Genomic DNA, 22,804 nt, shown 5'->3' with positions numbered 1-22,804 from the left:
TTCTGATCAGCGGACTCCAGGGATCTCGGAGGTGAGGCGTCCGGATCTCCAAGGCTCCATGATCTGTTGAGATTTCATTTTTCACTCAAGATACATATGTTCATACCTCATTTTGAATTCAGAGAGCTCCAAAATCATAAGAGCACTCTCACGACAGGTGGCCTACAAGCCCCATGATGGTAAGATCTCCTGTTACAGAGGGCGAACTCGATGCATGGAAAATACACATGGAAGAAATTTTGTGAAGGTAAACAAGCTACTGTGTTGTATCCACACTCACCAAGAACTGAAGGGATCAGGGCCAGGCAGAGCTTAGTCACGGCCATAAACTGGATTTTAATTGCTATTTGACTGTAAAATAGGTGTGAAAAGCAGCCGAGTAGCTCTTACATGGCAGTGTGGGTTGGCAGAGCCTCGGTGATGCCGAGTCCCCTGTGTTCACCGCGGTTCCATCCCCATCCCAGACCACAGAAAGGAGCTCTGCTCACGCAGCTTATAACCGCTCCCCACTACCTCCACCGCCAGGGGTGTTGCTATAACTGTGGCCCCATGCCCCCCTGGCAAACGCTGCCGCCTTTAGTGGCCCCCCCTCTTTGCCTTAAAGAAAGCGAGAGGCACAATGCACGGGACACGCCCTCGCGGAGGAAGATCCATCCTCCGGGGTGCCGGGGACGCACGGGGACCTAACTCACCCGGGGTTTCCTCCAGCGCATGGCCCCGTGGCACAGTCACAGGAGGTGGCCATGGTCGGGACTCTGCAAGTGACAGAACTCCGCTTAAGCAAAATAGCAAACTTACTGGCTAACTGGCTAGCCTGAGGATGACTTCAAGCTGGCTTTAAGCCAGTTATACCTGGAGGTTCAAATGCCATCGGGAAGCTGTTTCTCATCACCTCTCGGCTCACCTCTGCCCTGAGTTCGTGTCATTCCAACACAGGTGCTCTTGGGATGGGAAAGCCTTTCCCAGCAGCATTGCAGGACTAGGGGGCTTTAGCATTCAAGATCTCAGAAGAAGAGACCTCAGAAAAGAACCTCAGAGTGATACACTGTCCAACCCAGTGGAGGGGAGAGGGACCTGGGTGATTGGTGACCCCACTAGTTGTAAGAGCAGTTCCCAAAAGCAAAAAAAAAAAAAAAAAAGCTGGACAGACAAAAAAGTACAAGCTAGTCACCCACTAGCGCCTTGGATTTAAGCCTTTCATGTGATTATGTCTTACTTCCCCAATTAGACTGTAAATCTATTAATAGAAAGATATACACAAAATGTTAACAGTGGTTATCTCTGGAATTGCAGGTCATTTATTTTTGTAATTCCCATTGTATCTTCTAAATTTTCTAAAACAAGTAGGTATTAAATTGTGTAATAAAATAATTAATTAGTTATTGCATGCTAAACAAATCCTACTTACAAAGTAAAAAATATATATATAAAATATCTATGAATAAACCTGGTAAGAAAATTGCTGTTGCCTCCCAAAATCTACAATATTTTACAGAATGACAAAAAGAGGACTGGATGGAAAAATATACCATGATTTTCCAATTAGATATTCATCATTCACAAAATAATTTTATAAATGTATTGTAGTTCCAATAAAAATTCTAATAGGATTAGAAGTGTGAAGAAAATTCTTTATAAAGTTATCCTAAAATTCATCTGGTAAAATAATTCATTCTTCTCTATAAAAGAAAATTCTTGAAAAAAAAGAAAGTGTATTTATACTCCCAGATATTAAAGCAGACCAGAAAAGTAAAATAATTATAATAGTATGGCTCAGGAATAGAAAGATCATCAGCGAATCATAACAAAGCCCAAGCATAAGAATTTGGATTACAATAAAGATGGCGTCACTAATCTGAGGACAAGGAATGGATTGTTTTTTAAAATGGCATTGGGAAAACTGGCTGATCATATGCAGAAAAAGAGAGTGACAGAGAAAGAAGGAAAGAAAGAGGTTCCTACCTCACACCAAATGAATTTTGAAGCAATAAAGATTTAAGTGGGTAAAAAAAGAAGCATTACAAGAACTAGAAGAAAATAGAGGAGATTCTATATCTAAACAAGATGAAAAAGGCCTCTCTTGAGCCCACCTGCAAAAGCAGAATACATAAAGAAAAACAGATTAGACTACTTAAAAAAAAAAACTGCAAAACAAAAACAAAAACTATAAACAAAATGTAAATGCCAATGACAAGATGAGCTGAGCATCTATGCATAACCTTTGGTTCAGTTATTCCATTTGTAGAAATGAATCCTATGAAAATAATTATGAAGGAATTTAAAGCTGTGTGTGCAAGAGTTATGACCTTATCCTTGATTATAACAACGATGACAACAAAGGAAATAATTAAAATCTAATTGGTTAGATGATGGTATATTCACATGATTAAACATTATGCAGCTGTTAAAAGTGACGTGTATCAACCAATATTCCCTATGATACTGACGTAAAAATCCTCAACAAAATACTAGCAAACCAAATTTAACAACACATATAAAGGATTATACACCATGACCAAGTGGGATTTACCCAGGAATTCAAGGTTTTCCAACATACGACAATCAATCAAAGTAATACACCATATTAATAGAATAAAGGACACAACCACATAATCATCTCAATAGATGCAGAAAAGCATTTGACAAAATCCAATGCACGTTCATGATAAAAAATAAAAAAAAAACACTCAACAGGCTAGGAATAAAAGAGAAATTCCTCAGCCTGATAAAGAGCAACTACAAAACACCCAACAACTAACATCGTACTTAATGGTGAAAATCTGAAACTTTTCCTGTAAGAGCAGTAACAAGGTAAGGATGTCTGCTCCCACCACTTCTAGTCAACAATATAATGGAGTCTTTAGCCAGGGAAATTAGGAGGAAGGAAGGAAGGAAGGGCGGGAGGGAGGGAGGAAGAAAGACAAGGTATCCAGATTGGTAAGAAAGTAAAGCTATATTTATTAGCAGATGACATGATCTCGTATGTAGAAAATCCTAAGGAATCTACAACAACAAAACAGAGCTAATAAACTTGTTCAGCAAGGTTGTAGGCTATAAGATCAATATACAAAAATCAATTTTATTTTTATACACTTGTAATAAACAATCCAAATATATTTTTTAAAATTCCATTTACAATAGCCTCAAAAAGAATAAAATATTTAGAAATACATTTAACAAAATACACACAAGACTTGCAGTACACTAAAAACTATAAAACATTTAAAAAATTGAAGAAGTCTTAAATAAATGGACAGACATCCCATGTTCAAGTACCGAAAAACTTGAGACGGCAATGCTCCTCAAATTGATCTACAGAATCAACACAACCCATATCAAAATTCTAGCTACTCTTTTCACAGAAGTTGACAAGTTAATTCTACAACTCATATGGAAATGCAAGGGACCCAGAATAGTCAAAACAATTTTGAAAAAGAGGAACAAAGCAGGACTCACACTTCCCAATTTCAAAACTTACTACAAAGCTACAGCAGTCTAGACCATGTGGTACTGGCATAAGGATAGACATATGTAGATAAATAGAACAGAACTCAGAGTCCAAAAACGAACCCATACATTTATGGGCAGTTGATTTTGGACAAGGGTGCCAAAACGATTCAATGGGGAAAGAATAGTCTTTTCAACAAGTGGTGTTGGGACAACTGGACATCCACATGCAAAAGAATGAAGTTAGACTCCTACCACACACCACATGCAAGAATTACCTCAAAATGTAAGAGCTAAAAATAGAAAACTCTTAGAAGAAAATATAAGTATAAAACTTCATGACCTTGGATTAGGCAATGTTTTCTTAGATACTACACCCAAGACACAAGCAACCAAAGAAACACTAGATAAGCTAGACTTCATAAAAATTAAAAACTTTTGTGCTTCAAAGGACACTATCAAGAAAGTAAAAAGATAGCCCACATAATGGGAGAAAATATTTGCAAATCATATATCTGATAAGGGTCTATTATCCAGAATATAAAGGACAAGTAACCCAACCAAAAAATGGGCAAAGGAGCCAAACACGCATTTCTCCAAGGAGAATATAAAATATACAAATGGCCAAAAAGCACATGAAAAGATATTCACCATCATTAGGCATTAGTGGTATGCAAATCAAAGCTACAATTAGATACCACCTCACATCTACTAGGATGACTATAGGCAAAAAGACAGACAGTAATAAGTGTTGGCAAGGATATGAAGAAATTGAACCTTCATACATTGTGTGTTATAATGTAAAATGGCATGGCCCCCATGAAAAACATTTTGGCATTTCCTCAAAAGTTAAACACAGAGTTACCATTGTGACCCAGTAATTCCACTCCTTGGTATATACTCCAAAGAACCAAAAACAGGAGTTCAAACAAAAATCTGTACACAAATGTTCACAACCACACTATTCACAGTAGCCAAAAAGTAGGAAAAAAATGTTCATTAAGTGATGAATGGATAAACATAATGTGTAGGTCCATATGATGGAATATTATTCATCAGTAAAAAGGAATGAAGTAAAAAAAAAAAAAGTGAAGTAGTGGCACATGCTACAACATAGATGAACCTTGAAAACATTATGCTGAGTGAAAGAAGCCACGTCAAAAAGGCCACATATTGTATGATTACATTCATATGCAATTTCCAGAATAGGCAAATCCATAAATACAGAAAGTAGATTAGTGGCTGCCCTGGGATGAAGGGATAGGTTAGAATGGGGAGTGACTGCTAATGGCTCCAGTGACTGCTAATGGCTTCAAGGGTCCAGTGAGTGCTAATGGCTCACCCTTTTGGGGTGATGTAAATATTCTGGAATTTGGTAGAGGTGAGTGTTGCACAACTTTGTCAATACACAAGAAAAATTACTGTATTGTACACTTTAAAACTGTGAATTTATGGTATGTGATTTATAGCAACTTCACAAAGCATACTGTAACATATTTGATCATGTAGAACAATGGTGACAATAAATTAGTGGAAAATATGATTGTGAAAGGTGTATACAGTAGGAAACCATATTTACAATAGGCATAGAAAAAAGACTTAGAGAAAAGTCTATATATTAAAAATGTTATTCTTGGCCCCCTTGTTGAAGAATGAGTTGACCATATAGGTGTAGATTTATTTCTAGAATCTTTATTCCGTTCCATTGGTCTATATGTGTGTTTTTTATGCCATACTGTTTTGATTACTATAGCTTTGTAGTGTATTTTTTAATTAGAACGTGTGATGCCTCCAGCTTTGTTCTTCTTTCTCAAAATGATTTGTGGTTTTTTGCAGTTCCATATGAACTTTAGAATTGTTTTTTGTATTTCTGTTAAAAAATGCCATTGGGCTTTTGATAGGGATTGCACTGAATCTCTAATGGGGAAAAGATAGTTTCTTCAACAAATGGTGCAGGGGAAATTAGATATCCACATGCAAAAGAATGAAATTGTACCTGTATACCATACACAAAACCAACTCAAAATTGATTAAAGACTTAAACATAAGATCTGAAACCATAAGACTCTTAGAAAAAAAAAAAGGTGAAAAACTTCATGACATTGGTCTTGGTAATAATATCATGGATATGACACCAAAAGCACAAGCAGCAAAAACAAAAATAAACAATCAGGACTACATCAAACCCCAAAAGCTTCTGCACAGCAACGGAAACAACCAACAAAGTGGAAAGGCAACATACAGAATGGGAGTAAATGTTTGCAAACTATATATCTGATAAGGGGTTAATCTCCAAAATATATAAGGAACTCCTACAACTCAATAGTATAAAACCTAATATCCAATTAAAAGATAGGCCAAGGACTTAAATAGATGTTTCTCCAAAGAAGACATACAAATGGCCTACAGGTATATGAAAAATGGTTAACATCACTAATCATCAGGGAAATGCAAATAAAAACCACAATGAGATATCATCTCACACCAGTCAGGATGGCTATTATAAAAAAAAAAAAAAAGAAGACAAGTGTTGGTGAGGATGTGGAGATACTGGAACCCTGTACATTGCTGGTGAGAACACAAAACAGTGCAGCCGCTATGGAAAACAGTATGGAGGTTCCTCAAAAAATTAAAAACACAGTTGTCCCTCCACGTTTTCAGGGGGTTAGTTCCAGGACCTGCCACGGACACCGAAATCAACAGATGCTCAAGTCCTGCAGTCCACCCTTCGTATCCATGGGTACCACATCCACAGAGTCAACCACCCATGGATTGTGTATTAAGTTTGCATCAGCACTGAACTGAAGATGCAGAACCTGTGGCTACAGAGGGCCAACCATATATTTATTTTTAAAAATCTGTGTGTAAGTGGACCCATGCAGTTCAAACCCATGTTGTTCAAGGGTCAGCTGTAGAACTATCATATGATCAGGTCATCACACTTCTGGGTATTCACCTAAAAGAACTGAAATCAGGATCTCTAAGAGATATTAACACTCCTGTGTTCATGGCAGCATTATTCACAATATCCAAGATGTGGAATCAACCTAAGCGTCCACTGACAGATGAAGGGATAAAGAAGATGTGGTGTATACGTACAATGGAATATAATTTGGCCTCAAAAAAGAAGGAAATTCTGCAACATGTGACAACATGGATGAACCTGAGGACATTATGCTAAGTGAAACAAACCAGTCACAAAAGAACAAATGCCGCATGACTCCACTTACGTGAGGAATCTAAAATAGTCAAATTCACAGAATCACAGAGTAGAATGGTGGTTGCCAGGGGCTGGGGGAGGGGAAAGTCATAAAGTTTAATTATTTAATTGACGGGCATAAAGTCTCAGTCAAGCAAGATGAGCAAAAGCTCCAGAGACCTGCTGTATAACGTTGTACCTACAATCACCCATCAGGTATTGTACGCATAAACATTCAAGAGAGTAGATCTCATGTCAAGTGTTCTTGCCACGTTAAAACAAAAATTTCAAAAATAAATTACAAAAAAAGAGGATGTTATCTCTGGGTGCTGGGACGATGGGAGGTTCTAATTTCCTTTACGTTTTTAAGATTTTTCTACACCCGTTACAATGAGCGTGTAACGTTGTACAATTTTAGTAATAGTATTTAAGCATAACAACAATTATGCATGAGAGCATCAGACTCTGTTTGTGACTCGATAGCTTATACTGCGGAGAGTGAGTTCAATGTGACCCAAGGAAGGCTTTCTTAATTGTAGAAATAAGTAAACCCTGGACAAGACTCCCTCTGCAGGGACTGAGAATCTCAGAACAGAGGGAGGTGACGGACCACAATGGCATGTCCAGGTGTCCACTGGCACGGAGGCTGCACACTACAAGGGTGGACCAGCTCCTGGGCTGGGTCCATGACTCCAGACCAGCGCTAAAGGAAACCTCTGTACCAGCCAAGTTCGTAAGCGCCTCAGTGGGAAACCTGCCAGCTCTCCATGGAACAGAATTTACTAAACCTTAGCCAAAAATCAAAGCCTTAAAATGTTCTGTTTTGCTCTTGGAAAAATAAATGTATCAACCCTAAAAATAACTAGGACAAAGCCAAAAGATGAAAAGTAGCTCTGAATGGGTTTCAAACAGATGTTTGATGAATTTTTGCAAAGACTGTGAGAGTCCCCAGGACCCCTGCATTCTAGCAGAGAGGTGCCCACGAGGATCTGTGATGATGCACCTTGAAAGGGCACCCTCGCAGGGGCAAAAACAGCTAGAAACTCTTCACGGGTTTCTACATTTCACCTGCCAGCAACAGATCCAGCGTTTCTTACTGGAAAATGAGTATAAATAGAAATTGCTGGGACTTCCCTGGTGGTGCAGTGGTTAAGAATCCACCTGCCAATGCAGGGGACACAGGTTCAAGCCCTGGTCCAGGAAGATCCCACATGCTGCAGAGCAACTAAGCCCATGCACCACAACTACTGAGCCTGCGCTCTAGAGCCCGCAAGCCACAGCTACGGAGCCCGGGCGCCACAACTACTGAAGCCCGCGTGCTGCAACTGCTGAAGCCCACATGCCTAGAGCCCGTGCTCCGCAACAAGAGAAGCCACTGCAATGAGAAGCCCGCACACTGCAACCAAGAGTAGCTCCCACTCGCCGCAACTAGAGAAAGCCCACACGCGGCAATGAAGACCCAACGCAGCCAAAAATTAAAAACAAAAAAAGAAAGAAAGAAAGAAAAATTGTTTACCTGATGGGTTAGCAGGTCATAATGAATATGCTGATCTATTATAGAAACTCTGCAACCTGACGTCAGCATGTAGGATATACATTGCTCTTCTTTGTAAATATCTATAAGGCCTGACTGTAAACACTCATTCCTTCTAAGAGGAACTTGACTTTTATGTTAACCCAACCGTCTCTTTAGACGACTTTTTAATTTAGTTCTAAAGCATAAAATTTCACTGTAGGAAATTACATAGAGAGGAGTAATTACAGAGGGAGACACACCGCACCAGGAAAGGGGTGGTTGGTGAAGTTGGCCTTCATAAGAGCTCTGGGCAGGGGTCACTGCACCCTCCCTAAGAAAACACAAAGGCCAGGCTCTTTCTGTAAATGCGTCGCTAGGAACAAGAGTTCTGTCAGCTTATGAGTTACAATGCCTTGATATATTGTCATAAAAAGCACTCCTGGAGGGCCAGATGAATTCATATGCCCAAAGGAGCCTGGACAGGTCATGTCGCCATGAGGCATATGTGGCTCCAGGGCTGGACCCCCTCTGCTGACTTCCCACCGCAGCCCAGACCACCCTCGGCTGCTGGTGCCATACACCTGCCACCCACACTGCGCTCCCCTCCTAGCCGTGTGAGGGTGCTGAGTGAGGCAATGCGTATGTTTGAATTTGCTTAATTAGCCAGGAATAGGAAAGCAGTGACTCTTTTGGCTTCAAAGCAGATGTTAAGCTAAATTTGGGAAAGAACAAGAGCCCCAGAGCGTCTGAAGAATGACTCAGCCTTGGTCCCCCACAAGTCCCATCATCCCTGGAGATGTGCCCATCTACCCGACTCTCCTGCCATCAGGATTCTGAACCTGAAAGACCCGTCTCTGACATCCAGTGGCCCCTCTTCCAGCTGTCCCACCACCTCCTCCCTCCCAGCCTGGTTTGCCCCTGCACCCTTCCCAGCCTCGGGTTCCTTCCCTCCCCTGCGGGTCCCACAGGCCTCCCGGCCCAGTCTGAACCCCAAGACCACCTGCTTCCACCAGGCTCCCCACCAGCTCCCTGGATGCCCTTACTCTGGCCCTGCTCAGTCAGCCACCAACTGGGGATCCACCAAATCTCCCATTTTTCTTTGTTTCCAATCTGGGTCTCCGGATGGAACTATGCAGACTGAACTCCCCTGAGGGCATGTAGCTCTCATAGCCCCTGAGCAGTTGATTTGTTCAGCTCTAACTGGCTTCATGTTGAACCCTCCAAAAAGCATTTGCTCTAAGAATGTCTTGGTTAAGTTAACCCAGAGGGAAAGGGTAGTTAGCCTGACTAATCGCAGGTCAAGCATTATTCTTCAAGCCAGCCTTATTATCAACAAAGCTGACACGATCTCCATCTGATGCCTGACTTGTTTCTTCCTGATTCTGAACCGTCTGTATTGGTGATGGGCGGGGGAAGGGGGGCGCGTGGGGCGGGGATGACGCCAACAGTTACTCTCCCAACCCCCAACAACCATTGAACCTTTGCTCGCACCTTCCTATGTGTGCACAGAAAGCAGAAGGAAGAAATGAAAGTAGTACATCCACCGAAGGTAGAAGGAAGTAATTAATAAAGAAAAAGCAGCAATTAATGAAACAGAAAACATTTTTTAATGGTCCAGAAGATTAATAAAATTAAAAGCTGGTGTTTTAAAAGGACTAACAAGATAAAAAAAAAACTCTGGCAAATTTAATCAAGGAAGAAAAAAAGGCATCTGAATGAGAAACAAGAAAGAGGACATAATTATATACATGGATTTGTAAACTAGGCAAAATGGATAATTTTCTGGGAAAACATAGATTACCAAAATTAAGTCAAGGAGAAACAGTCCCAGAGGGAAAAGAAGGCAAAGGTAGGAAAAGGTAATTCACAAAAATACTGAAGACTAACAAACATATGAAAAGATGCTTAATCTACCCAGTATCCAGCAGACATGAACTAAAGCAATGAGATACTTTTAAACCCATCATATGGACTAATATTTTTTAAAAGGGATAACAATGTTAGCAAAAATGTAGGAAACAGGCAATTTCACACACTTGTATGTACGGCTCTTGGGAAGCAGCTAGACTGGAGATTGTAAAAGGGGACATTTCATATTTTACTCTCTGTACCTGCTATATTTGAATTTTTACAAGAATGTGTTTTATGTATTACACCTGGAATTTTAAAAATGGAATTTCTAAGCCTGTATACACAAGGATTAATGCCACAATTGTTACTGTATGTTTAGATTGGAGAAAAAAGTAACCTGAAATGAGGACATAGACTTAAAATAGTTTATGGATCCGAAACATAATAGGTAAGAAAAAGGAGAAACAGAAAAATAAGCAGCAAAGTACAGACTGGATATGATACAGAAGAAAACCGCACATGCAAAAGCCATTAGCTCGGTGAGGGCAGAAACTCTGTCTTATTCTCCCTGCCCCCTGCCGAGTGCCAAACACAGGGCACTTAGTAAATGTTTGCTGAATACGTGAAAGAACAACCGGATGAACACATCAAAAGGTACTCTGGGAATTTCAATTTCAAAAGAAACAAATGCAACAATTTTGCTCACATGTATTTTACAAACTTGAAATGTTAAGATTATTCTTTTCACTGAAATCCTGTTACACTCTTCATATAACCGTTAAGTTTGAAATTTATACTTGCACTTGTCATTTTTCTGCATCTAACCTTTAGTTAAAAGGGTGTGGTTCATCTTGGTTGGTCTGTTACTCTATTTTCACTGTATATTTTCATAATGTTGGTGCACTGGTGTTCATATTTGTTAAAACCCAGTTTTTATCTTTTTATATTTTGTAGCATTATATCAGTTCAGAAAAATTGATATAGCAGAGAGGTTCAAGGAAATATAAAGGTCAGGTTGAGAGTATAAATATGACTCAGCAATTAGAAGGGTCAATGTTTTTTTTTCTATTTTTAATCAACGTTTTTTTAATTGAAGTACAGTTGTTTGGAAGGGTCACTATTGAACAGCACTAAAATGTAAGCGGGAGAGATGCATGTCCCATACGTTGTGACGTGCCACCCAGCCAGTTAAAATAGGGATGTTCAGGCAGAAAGCACAGCAGCGAACACTGAAGAATTGGAATTTATTGGCCCATTGATGCATTTGTTCCTAAGGGCTAGAGCACTTTACTGCTTTTATGAAGCTTCTGAAATACTGGCAGAAAACCACGCATGCCCTCCACGCGACTTCCAAACAAAGCACCGTGGCCTCTTTGGTAAACCAACCAAGTTCTTCCTCAAGGGCAGAATAATGTTTCTCAGGGCAAAACCGATGCATTTCAAAGGAAAACTACAGAGGCCTCATTTAATGTTGTACCCCTCAGAGACAAAACTGGTATAGAACACACACTAATGGAACGTTTTTTAGAACTGCCCCAAAGTTAATGATACATGTTTTGGTCAGAGAGAAAACAGAACAAGATGTTAGCAAAATTCCTCTATCAAATAATGTTCTGAATGTCAAGGAATACCTATGGCATGCCATGTGGAAGAGGAATCGCAGATAATTTCAACCTACCGTTGATTGAAACCTCAGGGAGCTAGACAGGTGGAGGGCCTGTCACTGGTGCAGCCAGGGAGACAAGGAGCCGCAAAGTAGACTCAAAGACATGGCACTCAAGGCCCATCCACACCACTGCTCTTTTTCTTGGACAAGAGCAGATTATCTGAATAAACCATCTGATCTTCACTCAGGGCTGAGAAAGGGATAAACACTCAGACTCAAACTACAGTCATGGACGATCTCTCTCTTCAGTGTGCGGTACGGAATGTGACACCAGGGTTTGCTTTTCACACCGGACAGGCACTCACACAGGTACTTAAAATGAGGAATCACAGAAAACTATTTCTTCAAGACATTGATGATGCCGATTAAGACCGTTTCTATGATCTCAGGTGACTCACTGACACGGTATATCTCAGTAATCAATATTTGGAGCAGCCTGGATCTTAACCAAAACATCAAGATTTTTAATGCTAAGATGTTAGGATACCTTTTTAAAAAACTTTATTGAAATACAGTTGATTTACAATGTTGTGTTAATTTCTGCTGTACAGCAAAGTGACTCAGTTATACATGTATATGTTCTTTTTCATGTTCTTTTCCATTATGGTTTATACAAGATATTGAATATAGTTCCCTGTGCTCTACAGTAGGACCCTGTTGTTTATCCATTCTATATATAATAGTTTGCATCTGCTAATCCCAGACTCCCACTCCATCCCTCCCCTACCCCCACTTGGCAACCACAAGTCGGTTCTCTATGTCTATGAGTCTGTTTGTTTTTTTGTTTTTTGTTTTGTTTTGTTTTATAGATAAGTTCATTTGTGTCATATTTTAGATTCCACATATAAGTGATATCACATATTTGTCTTTCTCTGACTTACTTCACTTAGTATGATAATCTCTAGGTCCATCCATGTTGCTGCAAATGGCATTATTTCATTCTTTTTTGTGGCTAATGTTCCATAGTATATATGTACCACATCTTCTTTATGTTAGGATGCCTTGATGTGACCAAACTACAATGGGCAACTAAGTCTCCATGAGTCTGACTTCCCCAGTAGTTGACAGTTTTCTTTACAAATTAAATACATTTTTCACATATTATTGGCATATTTAAAAACTATACTGAAATGCTGCAAAGCAATGTAAACAAGTATTCTTGTGATGGCTGAACTCTCTCCTGCATGAGATTCAGGAGATGAAGCTGCAAAGCAAGAAGGGCTCAAACCTCAAACGTCTTTACCTGTGTTGCTAAGGTGTTTGGACTTGATAAGCCCTAGTCAGTGAGGACGATTTAAGCAAAGAAGCAAGGCGATCAAATTCACATTTTAGGACAACTGCTCTGATGGCAGCGTGGAGGATAGATTATAAGGGAGTAAAGCTGGAAGCAAGAAACCAGTTATGAGGCAATTTAAACAGTCTAGATGAGATATAATATACTAAGAGAGTGATGGAGAAATTCACAAGAGGCTGAACCTACAGACACCAAAATGGAAATAACAGGACTTGATCACCAGTCGTATTTGGGGGAGGAAGGAGGTGTTTCTGGTTTGGAAACAATTTGCTGAGATTGACAAAAGAGAAGGTTTGCCATGCGTATTCGTTATCTACTGCTGTGTTAACAAATGACCCACAAAATTTCCCAGCTTGAAACAACCAGCATTTATCATCTCACAGTTTCTGTGGGTCAGGAATCTAGGAGAGGCTTTGCTGGATGGTCCCTGAGCTGGGGCTGCATCATCCAAAGGCTTGACCACGGCTGGAGTTCCAAGGGGTTCGCTCACATGCCTGGCAACTAAGCACTGGTTGTTAGCAGACCTCAGTTTCTTGCCAAGTGAACCTCTCTCTACAGGGTTGCTTGAATATCCTTCAATTATGGCACATGGCTTCCCCCGGACCAGGTGACCCAAGAAAGAGCAAGGAGGAGGCCACAATGTTTTTAATGACCCTCAAGTCTCACACATCCTTTCTGCCTTATTCCATTCATTAGGAGGGAGTCATTAAGTCCAGCCCACATTCAAGAACAGGGAATTAACTCCACCTCTTGAAAGGAAAAGTATCAAAGAATTTGTGGATATGTTTTCAAATCATCACACCACTGAAGCAGATGATGAGTTCAGTTCATGCTGAATTTGAAATGCTGGAGACGTTCAGCTGGAAGAGTCCAGAGGGCAGATGGACATACCCCTAGGTGGTCGCTGCTGAACTTAGCGAGAACAAAGTCTACAGAAGACAGAGTTAGAAGCAAGGTTACAGAGTTAAGGAGGAAATGAGAGAGAAGGGAAGTCAGGCTATTCCTGAACACTTAGGCATAAAAGGAAGTCAACAGTTAGAGGTCAGAGTAGGGGATTTGGGTGGACTTCTTTTTAATAGGTTTTTTTTTTTTTAATAATTAATTTTTTTTATTTTTTATTTTTTTATTTTTGTCAGTGTTGGGTCTTTGTTGCTGCACGCAGGCTTTCTCTAGTTGCTGCGAGCAGGGGCTACTCTTTGTTGCGGTGCGCGGGCTTCTCATTGCGGTGGCTTCTCTTGTTGCAGAGCACAGGCTCTAGGCGCGCGGGCTTCAGTAGTTGTGGCACGCGGGCTCTAGAGCGCTGGCTCAGTAGTTGTGGTGCACAGGCTTAGTTGCTCCAAGGCATGTGGGATCTTCCTGGGCCAGGGCTTGAACCCGTGTCCCCTGCATTGGCAGGCGGATTCTTAACCACTGCGCCACCAGGGAAGTCCAGGAATTTTTTTTTAAGACAGGAAATCTTTGAGCATGTTTATAGGTAGAGGGAGAAGAAATCAGTGGAGAGGGAGAAGTCAGAGTACAAATGAGTAGGGGGTAGTTGACAAAGGTCCCATTGACTCAGCACAGAGGAGAGACCGCTTTACTTGAGAGAGAAGGGAAAGAAGAAAGAAATGGTGCTATTTAGGGTGGTCCTGTCTCCAGGACAAGTAGGTACGTGACAAAGAGTGTCGTTCAGAATGTGGATGCAGCCCCACGCTGGGAAACACACTCAAGTCAGTTTAGCTCTTCCCTGAGCCTTCCTACCTTCTCTTATTGCTGTATGCAGACCCTTGCGACAAGCCCCTGGCCTGCTGTAGGTTTCACCGTTCTGACTTACCTGCTTTCCTGTTCCCTAAGCTCTTATAAGGCCTTTGATTGGCTGCCTATCTAAGAAGATGACCAGCTTGGCCTCGGAATCTCCTCTATGGAAAGTTCCCATCAGCAGCCCTGACAGACTTGGTATCTTGGGGGCTCTGCCTGCTCCCAGTCTGTGGCCTAATAGGATCCCAGCCTGGACCCCTAGTTGTATGGATGAGGTAGTAAAATTCCTCTGAACCGCAGTATGTCGCATTCCTCAGGGCGCAACAGAAGAAACTGGTGGTGCTGATGTTTCTGTACTAGAACCTGTTTTGGTGTCTAGACTTATTACCTTTCGGTTCTACTAAAATTTTGCAGTGTTAAATACAAACGTAGTTCCCTTTCTGTTATTTTTTTTTTGGCTGTGTTGGGTCTTCGTTTCTGCGTGAGGGCTTTCTCTAGTTGTGGCAAGCGGGGGCCACTCTTCATCGCGGTGCGCGGGCCTCTCACTATCGCGGTCTCTCTTGTTGCGGAGCACAGGCTCCAGACGCGCAGGCTCAGTAGTTGTGGCTCACGGGCCCAGTTGCTCCGCGGCCTGTGGGATCTTCCCAGACCAGGGCTCGAACCCGTGTCCCCTGCATTGGCAGGCAGATTCTCAACCACTGCGCCACCAGGGAAGCCCCCTTTCTGTTATTTTTGACCTCAGCAAAATCTGACCAAGAGTAGATGAACATTAAACTATGATGATTCATAGAAATGAATAAGCCGATACTAGCAAGTCCCCATGTTAGCAGTTACCATGGTGACCATGGGCATGAATGGCTATTTAAAGGTGCTATCTTTGAAACATCTCATTAGGCACAAGATAGTAAACCTAATGAAATCATGGGGAAGCTTCTTATTTTTTTTTTTTTTTTTTAATTTTATTTATTTATTTATTTATTTATGGCTGTGTTGGGTCTTCGTTTCTGTGCGAGGGCTTTCTCCAGTTGCGGCAAGCGGGGGCCACTCTTCATTGCGGTGCGTGGGCCTCTCACTATCTCGGCCTCTCTTGTTGTGGAGCACAGGCTCCAGATGCGCAGGCTCAGTAATTGTGGCTCACGGGTCTAGTTGCTCCGCGGCATGTGGGATCTTCCCAGACCAGGGCTCGAACCCGTGTCCCCTGCATTGGCAGGCAGATTCTCAACCACTGCGCCACCAGGGAAGCCCCCTTTCTGTTATTTTTGACCTCAGCAAAATCTGACCAAGAGTAGATGAACATTAAACTATGATGATTCATGGAAATGAATAAGCCGATATTAGCAAGTCCCCATGTTAGCAGTTACCATGGTGACCATGGGCATGAATGGCTATTTAAAGGTGCTTTCTTTGAAACATCTCATTAGGCACAAGATAGTAAACCTAATGAAATCATGGGGAAGCTTCTTATTTTTTAAATTTTAATGAAGAAGGCAATTAAGCTAGAAATATTTTAGCTACTATTCATAAAGCAACTATTACAGATCCAACACTTTCCTAGGTTTTTTGCTTAAATTGGCACATTTAATCCTCAAAAAGCCCCTATGAGCTACGTATTATTTTTTACCCTCAGCGCAGTTGAGGAAACTGGGGATCAGAGAGGTTATGTAATTTGCTGAAGTTCACATAACACGTGTTAAAAAAACCTGAGATTTGCACAGAAAAAGCCCATGCTTTTTCCATTTTCCCACATTGTCTCTCTAATGAACGGTAACTAACTTAAAGTATAACTATAGTGATCTTCTACCAGATAGTCACTCTCACACCACCCTGCTTAACTTTCTCCATAGAACTGATCACGACCTGAAATTTCCTTATTGCTTGCCCATCTTCCCACTGAGATGATAAACTCTACGAGAACAGGGTCCTTGTCTGCTTCACTCCCCACCCAACCTCAGTACCTAGAACATCATCTAGCATGGAGCAGGGATTTGTTGAATTAATAAATGAATGAAAAAATTCCAAAGGAAAGTGAAACCGAGCAGGACCCTGCAGGGCCTTCCTGGGGACAGACAACTCGCCACCTTCCGTGTCCCCTGCCTGTTGTTTGTAGAAGAGCTTTGGCCTCCTAGGCCTTCCTCAAGTTCCAAAGAGCAAAGTTCATCAGAAAAGTGACAAAATGCAGAAACAAAGGAAAAAAGTCAAGCAAGATGAAATAATAATAGTTTAGCCATAAAATAAGTCAAGGACCTTTAGCTCCTCCTCAAGGGCTATTGATAACATCCTGAGCCGTGTCCTTGAGCTGTTTTGCAGATACTGAAACCCCCACCAAGTGGAAGGAGTTAACTGCATGCTGACCACCAGCACGTAGACCTCAGACCCACTGGAACCAGAAGGTCAATGATGTTGACTCCTGATTACCTCACCACCAGCCAATCAGAGAATTGTGCACAAGCTGATCACACACCCTACAGCCCTCACCCCTAACAATGTCTTTAAAAACCCTTCCCTGAGAGTCCTTGGGGGGTTCGGGTCTTTTGAGCATGAGCTGTCGGTTCTCCTTGCTTGGCCCTGGGATAAACGCTGTACTTTCCTTCACCACAACCTGAAGTCAGTAGATTGGCTTGGTGAGAGTGGGCCCAAGTTTGGTTCGGTAACAAAAGCACCAAAACAAATGCTTATATAAATATGCAGTTTTAAAAGAAAGCATTTGACAAGTCCAAGACAGAATTTAAATTATAAATTTTAAAAAGAAATACCCAAGTGCTTATTTGGGACATACTGTGCTGTATTTTTCCATGTACTATTTTCAGTAAAGCATTTAGCAAACTTGCAAGATCATGATAACAAAGATGTGCCTCTATAACTCTGAAATTGTGCCTAAAGGAAGTTCTTCTTTACCAGCTCATGCACACATTTGCCCAAAAAAATTGTAGCTTTTTTTTTTTTCCTGGAGAATATCCATGGCCAGTTTAATCAAAGGAGGATGCTTACTGAGGTGAAGCTATCAAGTATGAGCCTAAGTTAGTGTCGATATATTCCAGAACAACAACAAAAAATCCTAATTTCCTCTACCAACCCTGCAAATGCATTTCCTATATCACTGGGGAGCCAGGGTAAGAGAATGTAGAAAAGTCCTGATTTCTATCAGCAAAATCAATTCAAAGCGAGTAAGTAAACGGATGTCCTAACAATGAAGAGTGGGTTATGTCCAGAAGAACCATCTAAAATATCTTACTGTGAGGATGCTACTAAAATCTTTCAACGTGATTTCTCTCCGAAATAATATTATTGAATTAGTATTTTTTTTTAAATATTATAAGACTAAATTTTTAAATGTTTGACACTGGTATACATCAATAAATAGAGCAACAGAATCGATAAATCGAGAATTCGGTCCATACTGCATAGCACATGGAAATATACTCAATATTTTGTAATAACCTATAAGGGAAAAGAATCTAAAATATATATATATATATATATATGTACATATAAATACATACATGTATAACTAAATCACTTTGCTGTACACCTGAAACTAACACAACATTGTACATCAACTATACCTCAATAAAAATTAATTAATTAATTTAGAAAAAAGAATTAGGTCCAAACACACACAGGAATTTAATACATGATAAAGCTGGTATTTCAAAGGAGAAGATGGATGGGTTCAATAAATGGTCAGCTGGACAGGCATCTGAGAGGAAAAGTGCAGTTAGACACCCTACTTTCTCCTTACCCCAGAATGACTCCAGCAATACCAAATATTTCAAAGAAAAATAAAACTAAAATAAGTAGCAGAAGAATGTGCAGGAGAATATTTACAGTCAGAATGGGGAAGGTCTTTCTATTTATAATACGAAAACTCAGAACCTAGGAAAGAAAAAAATCAACTACATACAAACCAAATCTTTCTGCATATTTAATTAAACACAGCACAAACACAGTTAAATAAACACCACTGAATGAACTGAGAAAAAACACTATTTACTCATATCCAGGCAAAGAGTTAATTTTCTATACATGAAAGGTGCCTACAAACCCAAGGAAAAACCACCATTAATCCAAAATAAAAATGTGCAAATGTAATTGTTCACAGAAAATACAAATGGCTCTTCAACGTATAAGATGCTCAACATCAGTTTTAAAAAAGGAAATGTTAATTAAATCTATTTTACCTATCAGCATGGCAAAAATTTGAAAACTCTGGTACATCACAATGTTGGTAAGAGTGTGAGGAAATCAGCACTCTTATTTTTTGCTAGAAGGATACATATTGATATCTTCTATGGAGGGCAATTCAGAATATCTATTAAATTTACAAATGCATATCTTCTTTGACAAAAGCAATTTCACTCTACGAATGTATTCTATAGATTTATTCTTTCCAGGGTCGGGAACTGGGGACTAGGGAACAGTGGTGAAAGAGAAACTTCTTTTTCCCCATATCTCCTTTTGAACATGTTGAATTTTGTATACTGTCATTTGTTACTTTTTCACAAAACACAATTTTTAAGCTGTATGTCTGTGAACTCTTATAAAAGCAGACATATTTGTTTACTCTTCCCTTCAGTTAAAGTCAAAATAGAGAGGGAAATTTGGCAAGTTACAGATTTCTCTATATTAAGAGGCAGAAGCCAGGAACATCCCACTGAGGGCTCTGGTCCCCACTGAAGGAAGATACAGGAGAAAGAGTTCATCACAGAAGAGCTAATAAGACGACAGTAGAAGATGAAAACGACACAAATGGAAGAAAATGGCAGCACCATCCCATGGTAAATGTTACACAAGGAAGAGCAAGAAGTGAAACTGAAGTGCTGAAAATGTCAGGGAAATAGAAGATTCATTTGAGAAGATGGAACAGAGGAAAACAGGGGTGAAAGTGACTAGAAAGATGTTTGTTGTGGAAGATAAAAATGTGATGCACACATAATTGCTATATTGAAGAAGAGAGCAATGGGACAGGAAAGCGAACGAAAGATGTACTAGAAGAAAACTCTCCTGAAATTGACAAAGTTCACCGTATATCAAGGAAATCGGGAGACGGCAATCAAGACAGGCTCTATCCTGGCAAAGTTGACTGGTGCTCAAGGACACAGAGATAACCTACGAAAATGAAGCAGAAGCGTCAGATCACCTATAACAGGGAAACAATCTTCTCCAGCCATCTCCACGACATCAGAAGTCAGAGACGAAAGAGCCATGTCAGTGGAGTGTTGAGGAGGAGAAGGGACCCAGGAATCCTTCACCAAGTTAGAATGTCACTCATATTGAAAGGGAAAAAAGGCAATTTAAGAAAGAACTCAAGAATCTTTTAGAGGGGGAGATAAATTAGGAGTTTGGGGTTAACATAGTCACATTACTATATATAAAACAGATAAACAACAAGGACCTACAGTATAGCACAGGGGGCTATATTCAATATCTTGTAATAACCTATAATGGAAAGGAATATGAAAAAGAATATAATATATGTATGTATAACTGAATCACTTTGCTGTGCACTTGAAAGTAACACAACATTTTAAATTAACTACACTTCAATTTAAAAAAAAAAGAATCTTTTAGAAAAATGTAGTCACATTCCAGCCAGTTAGAAGTTAGATGTAAATAATGTGCTCCTTGACGGAAATTTAATGCCCCTGGCGTGAAGTCCAGAGGCATAAAAAAGAGATTTATAATGTTACTATGTAAAAATTCAAAACTTTTGGGGCTTCCCTGGTGGCGCAGTGGTTGAGAATCTGCCTGCCAATGCAGGGGACACGGGTTCGAGCCCTGGTCTGGGAAGATCCCACATGCCGCGGAGCAACTAGGCCCGTGAGCCACAATTACTGAGCCTGCGCGTCTGGAGCCTGTGCTCTGCAACAAGAGAGGCCGCGATAATGAGAGGCCCGCGCACCGCGATGAAGAGTGGCCCCCACTTGCCGCAACTAGAGAAAGCCCTCGCACAGAAACGAAGACCCAACACAGCCATAAATAAATAAATAAAAATAAATAAATAAATAAACCCAAAGTTTAAAAAAAAAAATTTCAAAACTTTTATAGGGCGCCAAACCCCATAAACAAATTCAAAAGACGAGAAACAAACCAGATTAAAAATATGTGCAACACTGCTAATATCACATAAAAATAGAAAGAGCTCTTCGAATCAATTATAAGGTAAACAGTCCAGTTGAAAAAAAGAGAAAAAAACACAGATGAAATATAAATGGTTTAAAAATATATGTGAAAGTTTGCTCACACTGATTAATAATTTTAAAATACACAGTAAAACGATGATCTGTGATATTTGCTAGACTGGCAAACATGGACAATACCAAGGCGAGAGGGTGGGGTAATATTTATTATTTGCTGAGGACACATTATGTGTAAGGAATTATTCTGGGTGCTGGAGATACAAATATGAATAAAATAGAAACAATGTTCCTGTCCACACTGAACTTATATTTTTAGGGGGTAAATAGGGGAGGGGGAATTTACATAATTATTTAAATGCAATTCTGACATGTGGTACAGAAGAGAAATACAGGGTGCTTTGAGAGTGTAGGAAAGGGAAGATCTGCTTTAGTTTGGGGTTGGGGGGTGCCTTCTTAGCCACTGTAAATTGATCAGCTCTTTAGGATAACAATTGGCAAAATCTTAAATAGCCACAACTTTTTTTTTTTTAAGTCTAGTTGATTTACAATGTTGTGTTAATTTCTGCTGTACAGCAAAATGACTCAGTTATACACATATATACATTCTTTTTTATATTCTCTTCCATTATGGTTTATCCCAGGATATTGAATATAGTTCCTTGTGGTCTACAATAGGACCTTGTTGTTTATCTATTTTATGTATAGTAGTGTGTATCTGTTAATCCCAACCTCCTAATTTATCCCTCCCACCTCCACCTTTGGTAACCATAAGTTTGTTTTCTATGTCTGTGAGTCTATTTCTGTTTTGTAAGTAAGTTCATCTGTATCATTTTTCTAGATTCCACATGAGTGATATCATATGATATTTGTCTTTCTCTTTCTGATTTACTTCACTTAGTATAATCATCTCTACTCCTAGATATCATTTCTACCAAAATACATAACTAGGCAAAGATACACACACAATAATGTTACTGAAGCATTGTTTATAACAGGAAAAAGATGAGAAATAATCCAAATGTCCATCATCAGGATATTGCCTATACGAGAGTACATACACAGAATTCAATCATCAAAAAGAAGCATAAAGATGTCCACATATTGACATACGAAGATGTGTGTTATGTGAAAACAAAACCAACTAGCAGTACAGTGTGATTATGTTAATATGAGCAGATTCCTGAAAACAAATATAGATTATGTGTTCCAGTGCACGCACAGGAAATGTCTGGAAGAATAGAAGCAAAACAGCTGGGGGAACATTAGGAATTTTCCCTAAGTCGTATATCTGTGTTGTTTGCAATTTTTACACCAAGCAAGAATTACTTTTTGAAAAAAAAGAGATTAAATTCAGGAAACAAAACATTTCTTTAAACCTATTGGTCTTAAGCATCGCCAACATTTCTCGTATTTTGGTATCTAAGACACACAGAGACACACATGGAATGCCTCTAACTCTGTCAGTGATGATGGAATAAAAGTATTCTTCCTGATCATAAAAAAATAACATACACACCCTTTGCTTGATAAATACTGTGTTTAATATTTTAGTCTTTCCTTTTAGGTTCTGTCCCTTCAGTCAACATGCAGGTTACAAATAACGTCACTTTACATGTGCCTTCTGCCAAAACCCACCTAAAGTCAACCAAAAAAACTATAAGCTTACAGTCCCTTATCATTACAGTCTCAAAGCTAGACTCGGTCTGCAACTACCTTGTCATTTGGAACACTTTTTAAAATGCCACACTACAGCTCCTTTAAAGAAAAAAACAAACCCTAGCATATGGTGGTAGGCATCCTTTGTTGCTACTTATAATGACTAAGTCCTGCACTTTTAATACAGCTTTCATCTAATTACTACACATCAAAGGGTTTTATAGGTTTTTCTCATTACACCTTAATTAAATTTGTTTAGGATACCGTCACACTCTTTTCCAGATGAAAATGAGGAAAAGAA

General features: G+C 39.8%; 1 protein-coding gene across 6 annotated transcripts in view; it reads right to left on the bottom strand.

Annotated features, from left to right (window-relative positions):
- The window catches only part of SPECC1 (sperm antigen with calponin homology and coiled-coil domains 1), a 245,017-nt gene that overhangs the window by 205,231 nt on the left and 16,982 nt on the right, over positions 1-22,804 (bottom strand). The window lies entirely within an intron of this gene.

This window comes from Eubalaena glacialis, chromosome 19 (genome assembly GCF_028564815.1).
Source record: "Eubalaena glacialis isolate mEubGla1 chromosome 19, mEubGla1.1.hap2.+ XY, whole genome shotgun sequence".
In the NCBI taxonomy this organism is placed as follows: domain Eukaryota; kingdom Metazoa; phylum Chordata; class Mammalia; order Artiodactyla; family Balaenidae; genus Eubalaena; species Eubalaena glacialis.
Note: the sequence above shows the minus strand (reverse complement) of the source record. Positions and strands in the feature narration are given on the sequence as shown.